Source organism: Argiope bruennichi, chromosome 5 (genome assembly GCF_947563725.1).
Source record: "Argiope bruennichi chromosome 5, qqArgBrue1.1, whole genome shotgun sequence".
In the NCBI taxonomy this organism is placed as follows: domain Eukaryota; kingdom Metazoa; phylum Arthropoda; class Arachnida; order Araneae; family Araneidae; genus Argiope; species Argiope bruennichi.
This window is the reverse complement of record NC_079155.1, coordinates 25,664,486-25,681,568: the sequence shown is the minus strand read 5'-3', so window position 1 is coordinate 25,681,568 and position 17,083 is coordinate 25,664,486. Positions and strand designations below refer to the sequence as shown.

Here is a 17,083-nt window from a genome sequence, read left to right as displayed (position 1 = left end):
TCAACAGACAGAAATTGATGATAGAACAGAGCCATGTTCTAGATTGAGTTTTTTAGATAATTTTTTTTAACAAAGAATATTAGCATTTAGAATTGTTCAGCCTATAAAAAAATTGTTTTGTACTTCTGAAGTCTAGCAAAGGCCATTTTTAAACGCTTTTCAAAAATTTAATAAAAACCTGCTTTTTGATCTATATGCAAATATAAATATTTGTTACATTAGTTAAAAGGACGGTAGCTTTGTAATCAGAAGTAAAATAAAAATAGAAAATGTTTTTTTTTTTTTTTAAAGCATTTTTTAAACCTAGCACGAAATAATACATCTCATTGTCTTAAAATTTAACACTCAAGAATGATATTCACCACTCATAAAAATTTAGAATTTTAAATTACAGCAAAGAAAGCCTCTTTTATCACAACATAAATGTAAAACTATTTGAAGTAAAGACAATATTTTAAATTTCATTACAATAAAAATCATTAATACAAATTGTGTCCAAGACTAATTTTCTAAAAATTAAAATTTTTTAAAAATTTCATTGAGAAATCACATTTTAAAAATAAAATGAAAAATTTTTTGCAACAATAAGCTTTAATATGATAAATGCATGAAATGATAAATTCTGTTTTTAATTTTTAAATTTCTAATTCAAAATTGGGAAAACATGTTCTTAGTACACCTCTAATACCCAAGAGATAACTTTCTGTCAAATTTCATGTCTCTAACTTCAGTGGTTTGTACTATATGTTGCTCTATCAACCAGAACAAACCACTATAGGTAAAAAGATTTTAGTAGGATATAAAAGTTTGTAAGGGTTACAAAAAAAAAAATCCAAAATATGATAAAAATGATACAATCAAAACAAAAAGCTATGAAAAATTTTTTTTCTTTAAAAATTTTTAGTACAAGATCCAGCTAGATTTTTTTATACACATAAAAACTTAAAATTTGTCAAGATTGGTTTCAACAAATAATTTACAAATGGATGGCGACATTAAAAAAAAGTTAAAGAAGTTACGATGATTGAAAAAACATGACTTCAAATTAAAATTTCATCATACTAGATCTTGCGCAAACAACTAATGTAATTATACACAGCAATGAGTTGCAATTCAATATAGAACAGTAAAATTCCTCTATATAAGTTATTAAAGAGATAGTTCCCAAATAATAGATTGACGAGAACATTAATCGAATGGGTAACGAATGAAATAGGCTTCACTCTTAGAGCATGTTCAATATATCTATTTTGCACATTAAATTCATTCTATTCCAATTTGCATATTTTCTTTAACACAAAAAAAAGTTAAAGGCAAATTTATCAGGCATAAATAGAACAAATTCTTCGCCTCCTTTAAATTCCACTAAAGTTTGAATTTTAAGAAGAATATTTTATTAGCTTTAAATAAACTAAATTAGCTTGTGAAGAATAAATGAATAAATTGGAATTTTTAGATTTTTTTTCAATTTAGTAAATTTAATATTCAATAAATTTGGAAAGCTAGATAAAAACAATATAATTTGAAAAATTTGTTTAAATACCAGGAAAATTCAAATAATCACTGCAAAGAAAGTATGTAAAATACAATGTATAATTCTTACACTTGCATAATTTATGATTTTTTTTAGATCAAAGCACATTTGGTATTTCAGATATATGGCAGTTTTATCTCTTGACTCAAAAAATATATATTCAAGAATTTCAAAAATCAACATTTGGTCATACAGATTTTAAAAAAAACACCACAAGGATATTTGAAAGAAATTTTTGCAAAAATAATAAATATATGGAAATAGGGAGTCAACTAAAAAAAAATAATAAGATTTCAACAGTTATTAAATATTAGCAGTTGAAAATAATGCCAAACAGGTCTGAAGGAGCTAAAGTAATTTTTAAAATGATGAAAAATCTATACAGCATTCAAGGGAGGAAAAAAGACTTAACAAAATACTCACTTAAAATAAAATTTTGTAATATCCTAAAAAATAAAATGCTGGAGCACTACAAGAAGTCTACTAGGACAGCCTAGAAAATATAGATAATGATCTTATAAACCCTCCAAGTCCAGATTATATAGCCCTTCAAATTCTGTGACCAATAGACATCTGAGAACTGGTAACCAATAGACTGCAACTACAGAGGGGGCAAAAGGGGAGAAATTTTTACAGGTTCCAATCAATGAACTAGGAAATTTACTTCCCCTCCCTTCTTTTGTAGTTGATGGTTCTACAAGGGTAGAAAGGGGTGGAGGGATGTGGGGGGTGGGGGTAAGTAAACCCAATGATTCTAAGTATGTAAATAAGTTATGCTGGTGCCTGCTAGAGCTAGAATGAAATACTTTTAACTTCCAAGACAGAGCAATAATTAAAATAAAATTGGACCTAGAAAAGAAGCTATTAATTTCTCAAGATAATATTTAATAGCTACAAACTTATTCAAAACCTTATTCAGTCATTCTCTCACTTGAATTATAAAAATAAACAATACCAACAAAATGGCTTGAAAGAAGGATTGAGCACATTTTTATTTTCCTGCTAAAAGAATATTTTGCTTTCGCTTAATCATAATCTGTAGTTTAATAGCCATCCATCCACTTTTAGCATTCTCCATTAAATCACTTAACTGTACCATAAATGTTTCTCCAACTCTATTACTTTTTATAACCAATTTATAACTAATGCAAATGTCACAGTGCTGAGAGCAAAGAGGATGGTTTGTTCTTTAAGACATCACAAGGAAACAAAGCAAGAAATTTAAGACAAACCTGATTCTTCATGGGATCATTTGAAGCTTATTGGTATTAAAAATATACTGTTATGACTCGCAAGTCTAATAATCAGCAACATGTTATTTGTTGCATCTCATAGATTGTAAGCGAACAATTTTGGTAAAATTTAATTCATATCTAAGATCAGAATTTTTTTTAATTTTAAGAAATTTTTTTAATGTAACATTATTTAAAATTATAAAGAGCTAGACAAATATAATTTTTTTAATTTTAGAATTTATTTCATTGATTCGATTTGTTATATTTTTTTATTTTTAATTTTAAACTTACAAATCATTTCCTCTTTAACAATTTTTGTAAGCTAAAAAAATCATACAGAGACTTATAATAAGATCAAAGAACTTCAATGTTTTGCAAACAGGACACAACTGATTACAGTTGTGCAATAGACACGACAATATGCAAAAAGGATTTACCTGCGACATACTTTAAAAAATGTAGAAAATCATGTCTTAAAACAAAGCAAAAAAGGACATGACCAATAGTCTCGTTTAAAAACATCAATATTTCTTCTAACATAATATTATAAAATCATAACTTATTTTTGTAAACACATAATCCTGGTACATGAATAATCTAATATCAGGCATTTCCTGATAAAGAAATCATTTAAAGTAAAACATTTATTTTTAATCTAGGAAATAACTGACGAAAAGATTTTAATGAATTTTGTCACTAAATATTAATTACTTTGAGATGTATCTCATTTGTTTCAAGAAAAGCAACTATTATTACAGTACTTAAATCTTAATAAACAACACTTTTAACAACAAAAGGTTAAAAATATATATATAAAGTAGATATGAAAATCTGTCTTATGAGTAAGCAATTATTTATTTGTCAGCAAAGATTTTTATTTCTTCTAATTAAGAAAAATTTACTGGATCCACTTGATATTGATTGAAAGACATGTACAGGCATGATCAAATATTTTCTCCATACTTGGAGATTTCATCTGAGCAAATTTGTTTTTCTTAATTATAAAAGATTCTGAAAGTCCTATAAGGTTTTAAAGAATTAATATTTATTCTCTATCAGTAATATAAATAATTACTAACTGGTAATAAAATTCCTAACTAAATAAGAAAGATGATAATTAAAAAAATTAATACAGGAAGTCAAAAAAAAGTTTTTAAAATCAAAAGGGAAAATTAAATGGTACATAAAAATCAATATTTATAAACTTTTTCAAAGTTTTTTTTTATTATTATTTTTTATTTCAAGCAATCTATAGCAAGAAACCTGGGAAAGGGTCAATGTAATATTTTTTTAATGTATATGTATATTTTAATGTATATGTAATATTTTATAATATAATATTTTTTTCATATGGTAAAGATGGGAAAAAAAAACACTTAGAAAGAAATACAAGGTAAAAGATAGCAAAAAAAAAAAAAAAAAAAAACGATAATTACTCAATTAAAATATTTACCAAAAATTGATTCTAAATAAAAAATTCATATGAATGTTTTACTCAGTTCACTAGAACTATTTTTTTAATATGATGAAAAAAATTAGTCCTCTAAATTTTACAGATTGTTTCTCTATAGTCAATGTGTGAAGTTGAAGAAAGAATTTACTAACCATCTAATATATCCATACATTAAATTGCATATGAAAATGGAAAAATTCAAGAATTCTATGAATAAAAAAATATAAATTACATACTGAATAATAAAATAATTAAAAGTCTGTGAAAATCATTACTCTATCTCCGTTTTCTTATTATAGATGTGGAAATAAGATTTTAATTACTTTTGTATTTCAATTATTTATTATTTTTAGATCCTATAAATTAGGTTTGAAAATGAATATAAAACACTCCATTCACTTTTAAATACAATTTCTAATTCATGCCAATTTATCTAAATAAGTTAAAATCTTTAATGCTGAGAAAAATTATAGCTTGCTCAATCCCTAAACCTTCTGCTTTCATCTCATTTGTAAGTTATAAAAGATATTGAATCGTTAGGTAATATTTGCACATTGTTATTTTTAATAAATATAAAGATTTTATAGCAAAGTTATCAAGAGTTTAATACTTAGCAGTCACACCTATTTTCTACTGAATTCATACTTCAAAATAATATTTTTACTTTATACCAAAGGCTGAACACACCATATTAAATTTATATTGGCCATAAAATAAACTTAAAACATGATGGATTATTTCAAAAAATATCATGCAATAGAATTTCTTTAAATTGCTTGATATTCTACAAAGCTTACAATCCTTTTTATTTAAAGTGGTATTACTTGAAATGATTACTTATTTAAATAAGAGTTGAAGAAATTCTCTAATTATGATAATAACTTAATAGGAAAATTTTATGCACATTTCTAAACCTAGTAAGCAAATATGTTTGAAACGCAAAACACCTGTAACTTGCTATTTTGTCTCTAATTGAAAAGTCATTGAATATTAGTTTAGTTTGATTAGGGTCAAATTTCATCAATGCCAATAAGAATGACAATTACTTGAATAAAACTTGTGTTCTATTGGAGCATTTCAAATAATTTTAAAATTTGATTTGTTTGCAGTTTGAGGGAAAGGAATGTTTTAATGAAACTTGACAATGAAATAGTAAGTGAAGTACGACAGATTAGCAAAAAAAAAAAAAAAGAAAAAGAAAAAGAAATCCAATTATATTTTAACGCAGTAGTTATAACAGCTTGATTGCATAAATCAAGATTTTATTGGTTCAATAACATTACTATCACAAGATCATCATTAAATCAAAATATTTAGAACAAAACATCTTAGCCTAAAATAATCACCACTGTTATAAATTTCAAAGCCAAATATTCTCTATATTAAGACTTAATTTTTGATAGCACTTAAAATTACAATGCAAATGTGTTACCAGGCTTACAAAATACTACAAATTATTAAAAATATCACCTAAAGTCTGCTTCTTTAGATGAGATTTTCTCCGAATTGGAGAATATGAAAACAGAACATTATTAATGATAAAAAGTTAAAGCAACTTTTAAGTATTCAGTATAACCTTTCTAGAGGATATAGAATAATTTAAGTAATTCTGCTTTATAAAAATATTTTAAAAATTCAATTTCTACTAAAGAAATATTAAATCAAAATCTATGATTTTATATAGTAGAAAAATATATAAATTTATATTTTTTGATATAGCAGTGTTAAAATTTTATAATATTTGATGAAAATAAATACTTCTGTAAAACAAAATACTCCCAAGTAGATTCACTTCATAAAATTTCAAAAAATGTAAAACCTACGATATAAAAATAATAAAAATTAAACTTTGTCAAACCTATTCTAGAATGACATTCTAGAATGAATTCTTCATGCCATTAAATTTTAAGCTGTAATAAAAATTCTAAAAATGTATTATGTGCATCTTGTTTTTGAAATAATTAAAAAAGCAGCATACTTTTAAGCCAAACTTTTAAATGATTGAAATATATATTAATTTGATGCCAAATAATAAGAAATATAATAAAATGCAAGCACAATTAATGAATTGGTAAATATTAATTTTTACTTCTTAAAAGTTCGGGGTATAGCGATGCATAAAAAAACTTTAGGGTAATATTTTCATATTCACCTTTTCAACATGAAGCGATGAATGTCTCAAAAGAATGCAATGACAATGATTGCAACAATTTAGAAGATATTTTAAGTAGTAGTAGCATTAGAATAATACTGATGCCTTGAATTTTATGCTTTAAAAAAGAAATCCCTTTCGACTGAAATACCGTCAACAGTAATTAAAATTTAATTTTCCAATTTTTATTCTTAAATATTTTTTATTAAACATTATATACAATTATTCCAGACAGCAAAAATAATTTAAATACATTTAACTAAAAGCAATAGGCTGGAAATTTCTAGATTTATTTGCAACGTGGATGCAATAACATCATAAAGTTTAGTTAAAATATACTGTACGATTTCCTTCAAATATGTTTTCAATTATTTTTTCCTTCATTTATCAAACAATTATGCAAAACACTTAAATTAAACTAAACCGGTCAGCACATGTAACCTATTGAAATAACGTGTCGCACTTTAAATTTCCAATATGGTTAATAAGAACACATGAATTTTATGAAGTATAAAATAAATGTAAAGCCTTACCTTCAATGCAGATTAATTCTAATATCCAGGGGCCTCACAAATTTAAAATTATTTTTAACAACAACAACAAACTAACTTTTTAATTCCGCGCAACATTTAAACGCTTTATCCCACGTGGCTGGATAAATCTCCATGAGCGGCTCGTAGAAATGTTGTCGATACAAAACGCCGACAAAAAAACAATTTTCATCAATGAAGCGGAGTTGAGCTGTTTCAGTTTAATCTCATCTCCTGTTTAGAACCACGTTTATACTTAATTTATTAATTATATTTATATCTTAATTTGGAAAATAATTTAATGAATTAAAAACGTTGTTAGAGAAGAATTGGAAACAGTAGTGCATGCAAAGCTTGAAATAGAAGAGTTATAATGTTCCTAAATATATGAAAACTGAATTCATACAACTAGTATAATTAAACATATTTTAAGAAATGGACCTTCATAGATATCTATAAAATAGACATTTTGTAGACATTTGTACCACAAGCAAAACAATTCGACACTTAAATACAGCAAGAACAAAACTTATAAATGGTGCTGCCGAGGTTTTATGAAGATATATTTTCCCTCCCACCCGAAGATAATTGGTACCAGAATCAAAATATTCTTTTGCCATCCCTGCAATATATTTGGCTTTTAAAAAGTTTATTCGAGTAATGTTTTGCCTCCATGACTGTTTCTCAATTTTGAGGGCTTGTATTACATGTATCCCTTCTCCCACCTCTCTCACTATGCCACGGTATAGAAGTTTTCGAAACATGATATGATGTATAAAAATGTTAAAATTTATTTAAAAGAGGAAAGTATTCCACTTCTTAATTTCAGATCACAATTATAAGAAATTGCTCCCTACAGAGAAATGAGACCAATGGCACAAATGTCGGCTTAAAACTCATAATTTCTGTATATCCCATACTGTCATTTCGAGTAAACCAGCGGTTAGAGAGCATTTCCCATTCAAATATCATTATATTTTAAAATATATCTTCTCTACTATACATAAAATAGGTGAATTAATCTAATAGATAAAAAAGAATTTTTGGTTGTTCGTATTTTATGCGTTCCGTACCGTTCATCTTACTGCTATAAAACTTTGCCAACTTATTGCTTGCACTTGCGAGAAGGTTACAGACATAGTACAATAATTAATTCAATATATAAAAATGAACTTTTGTTTGTCCTTATTTTATGCTTTGCCTTACCGTTCATGCAATGCGACAAAACTTTGCCAACTTATTACTTGCGCTTGCGCTAAAGTTACAAGTATAGTACAACGATTATATCTAAACAAAAAAAAAAATAGAATAAATATTATTTATACTTCTCATTCATATAACATTCAATTTCAATGCATTCATTCATTGACGACAAGAAAATCATTCTTCATATCATTCCTAATTAAACAAAATATTTATTTCAAATTTCAAACGATATTCCCAAAATTATTTCTTCTGCAACAGCAACGAGCCGGGTATCAGCTAGTTTAAAATAATTTTTAAAAATATCCATAAAGAAGAACGAAGCAGAATACAATGAATAAGTTACTTAAATTGATTGGCGTATCTTTTGAAAGAATAACGATTTCAATAATATCAGAATTTTAATTCTAACATTAATAGGTACTTTGGGATAATCCCGTCGACCTTTCAACGTTCGCGGAAATGCGCCAATCCTTTCGCTATCTTTTGGCGATAATATCGGGTTTGGCGAAAATGGGCGACGGGATAATCCTAACGTATTGGAGCCTCCTAATCCCTATTGGAGCCTTAATTAGTATTATATACTTTTGCTGAACATTCTTTATATTTTCTCATTAAAGATGCTTGTATTTTAAGAAATACATTCAAACTTATTATCTCCGTTTAATAGGACAGTATTTTGTACTTCATTCAAAATGTCTTATCCATAAAGAAACTTATAAGGAAATGCACTTATTGTTAGTTCTAACTTTGTTACATTCCAAAATTATGGATTCAGTGAAAAAACGTGAAGGCAGAAAGACAGAGGAACAAATGCAATGCTTTTGACAGGCTACATTTTATCCAATAATGTAAAAAAAAAAAAAAAAAAAAAAAAATGAATTTTGCTGGCTGTGAAAATTCACTGAGTGCTGTAATATTTTTTAAAATGTACTTTTAAATGAAGTAGTATTATATTTTTTTAATGTAGTTTATCTAGTTAAAACAATAACTAACTGATGAGGGACGCGGGAAATTTGTAATTTAAAATATAACTGTAACACAATATAACTGTAATTACAATTCGACACTTTTTTCTTTGAATTTCTTTTTTTCGTCTGCATTTTGTTAATTTTATTTAAACATACATAATTTGTATACTTGAATTCGAAGTGAAAATTTTTCAAATTAAAACAATTTCCAAACATTTGATGCTGATATTTTTCCCTTAAAAGAAGCAAAATGCGAATATTTTTAAACTATCCAAAATCTATAATTGTTTTGTAAAATAGGGTTTACAAACTGGTTTGGAAAACGATACAGCACATAAATAGATAACTGATATGTTTTTAGTTGCACATTTAAAATAATCGATTTATTTAACTGCCAGCATAATAGTTATTCCCCCCCCCTTAAATTTGCATTTAATTTATATACAATTGATAATGGGTAAAAAAAAAAAAAGAAATTTATATAAGAATAATTTAAAAAACAATAGGGTTTTTTTTTATCATCATATTAGCATAGTTTTAGATTAGCATTAGAAATTTCACTTTATTTACTCTAATTCCATTTATATACCTTTGATTAATCCACTTATGTTAAAAGTTAAAATTTTCGTATCTAAGTAGGAAATTCATGCATATTGATTGTATTATAAATCGAGTAAAAACAAAATACGTTTACAGCCTTGCCTTTTGAGTTATATTGAAAAGAAATTTAAAAAATATAAATAAACTGTTATTTTATGCCATTTGTAGATAAAATATTGCTTTTATTTTATAAATGGTTTCCACTAGTGTAGAAATCCAATAATTTAAATTTAGACATAAATAACTTATTTTTTCTTTTGCACCTCTTTGCTAATTTGTGACCTTCGGAACTTCCAAAAGTTGGGCAAGAAAAGTGATAAGATTGAGCGAGAACATTTGTATTTATGATATTTTCTTTTTCATTTTGGTTTGTCATTTTTATTACAATTTAGATTTTTTTAAAGTATGGAAAAATTGAAATATGCATCTAACCCAATTATGCAAATAAATAGCATCTCAAATATATTCGTATAATATATATATGCGAATATTCGTATGCATGATTTAGAAAGATACATATGATTACCGGAAAAAGTTATCTATGAATTACCTATTGTACAGTATATTCGATTTAAAACAATTTTTCATAATTCAATTGCTAAGTAAAGTGAACACGAAATCCATTAAATGGCACTTGAGTTCTGACTGCATAATTGAGCTTACAACTATTATTATTACATTTCGTTAATTAAACAACTAAACGATGCTTGCTTAATGCAGTTTTGGTTGATTTTTATCCGCGAATATCAACTTATCTTAAACAGAAGATAAATCACAATGTTTTGGAAAAAAAACACAAAAAATATTTGATAATCATTTGATAATCTTGATACGATAATAAATAAATATAAGCTTATTTCAAATTATTAAAACTCTATCAATTGAAAGTATGAAAAGTAATTATACTGATTAACACACAAATTAACACACAATTATACTGATTAACACATAATAGACACATTAACATTACACATGATATTAATGAAATAATGGTAATTGTTATTCTGATTTAAATAATAATATATCTTACCTGATATGATTTTTCCACCTCTTTTTTCTTTTAAATACAATGACACAAAAATTCATGTTTTTAAATAGAACACAAAGGTGATATATCAATATATCTGCTCCTATAGCCTTAGTTGTAGTGCAACTGAAATTATTAACTCAAAAGACATCTATCTACTGACGCGATAACGCAATGAACTGCCTTTTCTTATTGCATTACGAATTTTTCTTGTAGCAGAACAATGGCAATAAGAAAAAGAGAGACAGAAAATTAAGAATAATTCTGAAAACTACATTTAATTAAATCTATATTGAACAATTACTCTTTTTTTATATCGTGCTGTTTTAATAAATTTTACTGTCGCAAAACAAGTGTCTAACATATTAATGCCATGTAAGCGATTTTTAAAAATTATAAATGTGCGTTTTAACGGATGAGATATGCTAGATATAAAAATTAGACATTTTGTTCAAATTTTCAATTTAATTTCATAAATTATACTGTAATAAATTGCTACCTCCAGCTGATACAATAGTTTAAATTTAATAAATATTAGGCAATGAACAACTTTTTGTAAATAATATTTACTTTACTCATTTATTTCTTATTTTTTAGTAACATTTAATAGTTTTTGTTGTTAAATGTATTTTCCTCCTTCAATACCGAGAACTAAATAATAAAAAATAAGATTAAAAAAGATCCTTGAAAGAATTTTTACAATTATTTTAATCTGTTAATGCAAGATTTTTTTTCAATATAATCAATATATAGTCAGTTAATATATACGTATCAATGCATGATTTAGATCTAATTTTGACACTCACTGCCCATCAGAAAAAGTTTATGAAATTAAACAAAAGATTTTTTTTAAAAAAAGATGTTATGCGATGTCGTTATGCTTTATAATGTGATGGCATGGTAATTGATTTTATATGATGAACTAAAAGAATTTAAAAAAACGCTGTTTGTACAATTTTAATTTATTGAATTATGGCCAAGTCTTAGCAAAAGGAATTCTTGATTGTTTTACCGTTTTGTATAAAAAATCGTTTGCACTTTTACGGCATATCTGTCGATATTTCTTTTGGCTAAGTATTTAAATTAAGATACGCAAAGACATTTAAATAAATAGTTTTACTTAAATGTCTTTATAGACATTTAAATGATATAGACAATCGTCTACTTAGCCTATTTGATAATCTAGGTCTGAATCTTCTGTTTTGATTGCTATTATAAAATGAAGAGAAAAAAAACAACTTTCCTTATTGATTCTGATTAGAAGATAATTATGGGTAGAAATTTGAAGGAATCTGTTTTTGAAACAAAAATAAAATGCCTATCTAAAATATATGTAATAAATTGTTTCTAATTCAAACGCAGCATTCCAATTTTCTATTTTTAATATGATTATATCCGTTGCTATGAGTCATTTCCGTTGAAAGAGATAAACTAAATGCAGAGAAAGTATTTCGATCGCAAAAATATATGACCTACAGATTTCGAGAAATCCCCATATTAGAGATCTTCTTTAGGATTCTAGGGGGGAAAATACAACAATCGAATAATATCTATACATTGGCGTGTCTGTGAAGATATTCCAAAAATGCAATAAATTAGAATTGTGTTGCCCATTCTGTGGATTGCGAGTAGGGATTGCAACACCTGGATACCGAATGCCGGTATATTGAGCCATTTGTACAATTTTGTAATACCGGTATTCATAAGTTTAAATACCGTTATTTCGATATTTACTAGAAATGTGAGAGTCAATATCACTCTCACTATATGTGAGAGTGATATTGACAATGAACATAATGACAATGTAATTGTTGAAGAAGATATTGTTAATGAGTCTGAAATATTAACTCATCAAGAATTACTTCCTATAATTTATAAAGTTCCAAATTATTGTTAAGATATTTAAACATTCCCCTACAAAAAATGCCATAATACAAAAATATATACTAACTGAAAATAAAACAGAATATATGTTAATATTAGATTCTAAAATACGTTGGAATAGTTTACTCCTAAAGATGGAACGATTTTTGAAACTGAGAAATCCAATCCAAAAAGCAATAATCGACTTAAACCTGCAAATTTATTTTTCAGATAGTGAATTTGACTTAATATCCAGAACTGTATCAACTCTACTTCCAATAAACCTGGTTGTTGAGGCATTATGTCGGAGAGATTCTAATTTATTAACAGCTAATGCGACAATACATTTCATGTTGCAGTCACTGAAAGAACAGTACACATCACTATCTGAAGAATTATATATTACAGTGAAAAATCGCACAGAAGAAAGGCATACCGAAATAGAAAATGTCTTATGGTATTTACATAATTAAAATGATTTTTAATATGAAAATGAATCACTTTTTAAAACAACACTAGCGCTGTTTTGAAACGGACTTCGTAATTTTGAACCGCTGTCAGATGACGAGACCGACACCTGAGTTGCGCTTCCCTCTCCAAACTTCCGCGACCCACAAGAGAGAGGACGTTTGGTCTCGACGGATTTAGCTTGCACCAGACCCGCTTACACGACTGTTCTTCGGTGGAATTGGGTCTCGAACTTGCAACCTTCCGGTTCCAGAATCAATACCAGGCCACTGCGGTCCTTTAAAAGGTTGGGAACCTCTGAACCAGACAAAGGAGATTAGGTTTATGGTTCTTCTATCAAGTTTAGAACTGAATCTGGCAACAGGGTGCCCGACTGATTGCCCTTAAGTATACATACTAACACCAAAATTAAAAACCCAGAAGAAATAGATAAATAATAAACGCATCGCTTGCTTATACATCATTTCATCAAAGTTACGATTCATTCAGAGCTTTCGAACGGTCGTGGTGTCCTGGTGGTAAGATCCCGGCTTAGCACCAATTACCAACCTGAGGTTTCAGGTTCGAGACTCGATTCCACCGACGAAGCGTCGTGTAAGCGGGCCTGGCGCATTTTAATTCCTTTGGGACCAAACATCCTCCCGCTGGTGTGGTGTGGAAGTTTGGAAAGGGCTGCGAGCTCAGGTGTCGTTCTTGTCATCTAGCCATGGTTCAAAATGACGAGGTCCGTCCTGAAAGAGTCTTAGTGTTGCTTTAAAACGGAACGTTAGTATAACTATATTAAACATAGCCTTTAAGACATCTCGTTTATACAAGACGAAGAGCAGTTATATGACATTTTCCTCCATCTTAAACTCGAAAATTTCTGCAACTTTAACTGTTTCTCCTTTCCTATAAAGGTGAAAATTTTTCCTAGAAAGTAAGGGACGGGATGTTATTTTTCTCACTCCATTTAATTAATCTAACCAATAAAGAAAAGTGAAGGGAAAAAAAAACATTTAAATATGTAATGAACTTTAGTGAAAAAGTTGTTTGCGAAAATATGAGTGAAAAATATTATGTGAATTTAATTAATCTAATTTATGTGAACTTAATAATTGAACTTAATAATTTTAATTAATTAATAACAATTAATTAATTCCAAATGCTGCATTTAAAACTGATTCTCCTTAGAAGCAGATGCAAGATTGGATTATCAAATAAGGTAAATAGACGATTGTCTATAGGCCCGGCACTTTGGAGGGCTCCAAGATTTTTGATATATTTTCTGCTTTTCTAATTTTATACTTTCATTTGATTTATTGTTGCCATACGCTTAAGCGTTTTCAAATTAAAATAAAATATTATTTGAATTTTAGGATATAATTCTTAGGATTTCTTTTCTTTCCCTTATATTTTCAACGTTGCTTGCAGATCAATGTTTTCTGTAGTTTATTGATTGACTCACAAGTACTAGCACTGGCAAGCGTTCGCTTAAGTATTATTTAGAAAGCGCTGAAGAACTTATATATATTTGTTGCAGTTTTGAATAAAAGAAATTTAAATTAAACTAAGAAAAATTAATAAATTCTTTTATGCCCGAAATATTGAATCCAACTTCCTGGAAATCACCCTCAATAAAATATGTTGTTATTTTAATCTATCGCAATATGTGTTTCTTTACAAAAAATATGCTTTCTTAGAGTTAAAATTAAAATCATTAAACAAAAACTATATGATTTCTAAAATCTGGTCGAGGAAATGAGAGAAAAGTGTGAATCTTCCATTGCCTAAAAACCATTACAAAGTTTAATCTGTCACTAGTTCAAAGTACCATTAAACTGATAACTAGTGTAGTTCTTATCATGTTATAAACTAATTAAAATTCAATTATCGTTGCATTGAAACAAAATTTTTATACATTATATTATTTCTCTGAATAGCTATTATTCATTCAATTTTAACAGTCATTCAATTTTTTGAAAAAAATTCAGTGTGTCCTCATGTTCGGAATTCTGAAACAAACTTGGATCTTATATTTTTATAGCTTTTTTTCCCTTTACATTGTCAGTTTTAAAACCATATTAACAGCACTTTGTGAAAGTAGTGAAGCCATCCATGTGTTAAGAGAGATAAAACCGAGCAAATCTGATGTTTTGTTATTTTTATTTCATTCTTTTTTTCTCTTTCCTTTTCATATCATTGAATGTGAGAAGGGAAAAAAAGTATGAAACTGAAGCCTTTCAACATTGATTTTGCTTGAGAGTGAAAACTTTTTCGGCTTTTGCTTTTTATCCTTTTTATTTTATTATGCAAACCATCGTTGTGCAATTTAGGCGAAGCCATAGTTGAGTTATTTAATATCAGCGTCTTCTCTTTAGAGCAACGGTTCTCAGTCTATTCATATTTTATATCATGCAGTTAAAAAGCGGGAATATATGCACCATAAAAAAGGATTTTTCATTTAAAAATCAATAATCACAAATGAAATATCTGTATTCAAAGAATAAAACATTTTTAACTTAATTATATTCTTCAATGAATACATTTTATGGAACTTAATTAGTGCAATAAATAATGGAATAGTAAATTTCTTGTAAATAACAGTTAATAATACCTAATAATTGATGTATTTTTATTATCGCTAAGGATTAAGGCATATAATAAGCCTATTTTGTTGTAGTTAATTTCGATATATCGTTTTCTATTTTCATTCCTTTAAAGTATAAAACATTTTCAAGTTACAATCATATTCAATATTCATTTTTAAATTTTTAAATAATAATGCAGCTGAAATATTAATTTAGCAAAAAAAAAAAAAAAAACTTACGTCAGTTGTTTTTGTAGAAAATATTGTTTTCAAAAATTGCAATAAGATACTGCATGAAAAATTGCAGTTAGATGCTGCAAAGTTTTTATGTAGTAAAATACTGCATAAAAATTTTGAAATTTTAGATTGAATTTTTTTATATTATTATTTTTTTTTCTTATATTCGAAGAATATAAAGGGAAAATTTTGCAGTCTGCAATGAATTCGAACACAAGATATTGGCCACTTCCCAATTTTCATATCTTCCAGGATCCGAAAAACCCATTTTTGGAAATACGCCTGTCTACGAATATAAGAGCACAGAAAAGCCTTGAGCTTGACTTATGAAATCTATATGGATTTTACACCAAATTATTAGATTTCAACTAAATTTAATTCAGAATTCATTGAGAAAAAGTCTGTCTGTCGTTCTCTCAAATTGCAAGTTAACATAATAACTACAAATCGGAAAGTTCAAAATGGAAAAAAAATCGAATGCATAGATTTATCATCTAAAGTGAAGATAAGTGCCAAATATAGAACCAAACCCTTTAAGGGATAGACTGTCTGTTGATCGGTATTTTTGTATATATCCAAGAGTGGTTACTTCAAACAAATAAAAACCTATATAAATGAAACTTGGTTCACAGTTTTCAGCATCTGAATGTGCAGATTCTTATCAGATTTTGAACTGAGTATGTCAATGGGCTGACCGTCTGACGATCTGTACTTTCGCATTATGTAATCGCAATATTCAAAAACGCAATATCACCGATAAAGGAAATGTGGTATGTGACTGTGTGATTATTATTTTAGTTTTATGTCACATATTGGTTTCAATCATTCGAAAAAAAAGGCGTTCAAAATACACATTTGATTTTCTGGAATAGTGTATTACGCGAAAGATCGCATACTAAATGGTCATTAAAGATCGGTATTTCATAACGTATATTCGCCATTGCCATGCAATTGATATACAAGTGTTGTCTTTCTTAACTATACTACGAAGCACACTGTTTTCAAGTGTGAGACTTTGAAAATAAAAATCTGAGCACTTGCGGCATTCACAACTTTGCATAGAGTCCACAATTCTATGTGTGGAGGAGGTGATAATATCTTTATTAGAGGGTAAATAAGAAAGTTTTGAAGGGGCCACACTCTCTGACCTTTAAATAAATTTGAACCAGTTGTTTATTAAAATATCGATTATGTGCCTCTTCGTGTCTGCGTCGATTTTCGTTCCTTGAAAGACGTATGGA

General features: G+C 27.3%; 1 protein-coding gene across 5 annotated transcripts in view; it reads right to left on the bottom strand.

Annotated features, from left to right (window-relative positions):
- The window catches only part of LOC129968539 (A-kinase anchor protein 1, mitochondrial-like), a 38,770-nt gene extending 31,706 nt beyond the window's left edge, over positions 1 to 7,064 (bottom strand). For all 5 annotated transcript variants that reach the window (XM_056082525.1, XM_056082528.1, XM_056082529.1 and 2 more), the window contains exon 1: positions 6,908 to 7,064. The gene's annotated coding sequence lies outside the window, so the exon portion shown is untranslated. The remainder of the gene's footprint in view (positions 1 to 6,907) is intronic.
- Between the last annotated feature and the right edge of the window lie 10,019 nt (positions 7,065 to 17,083).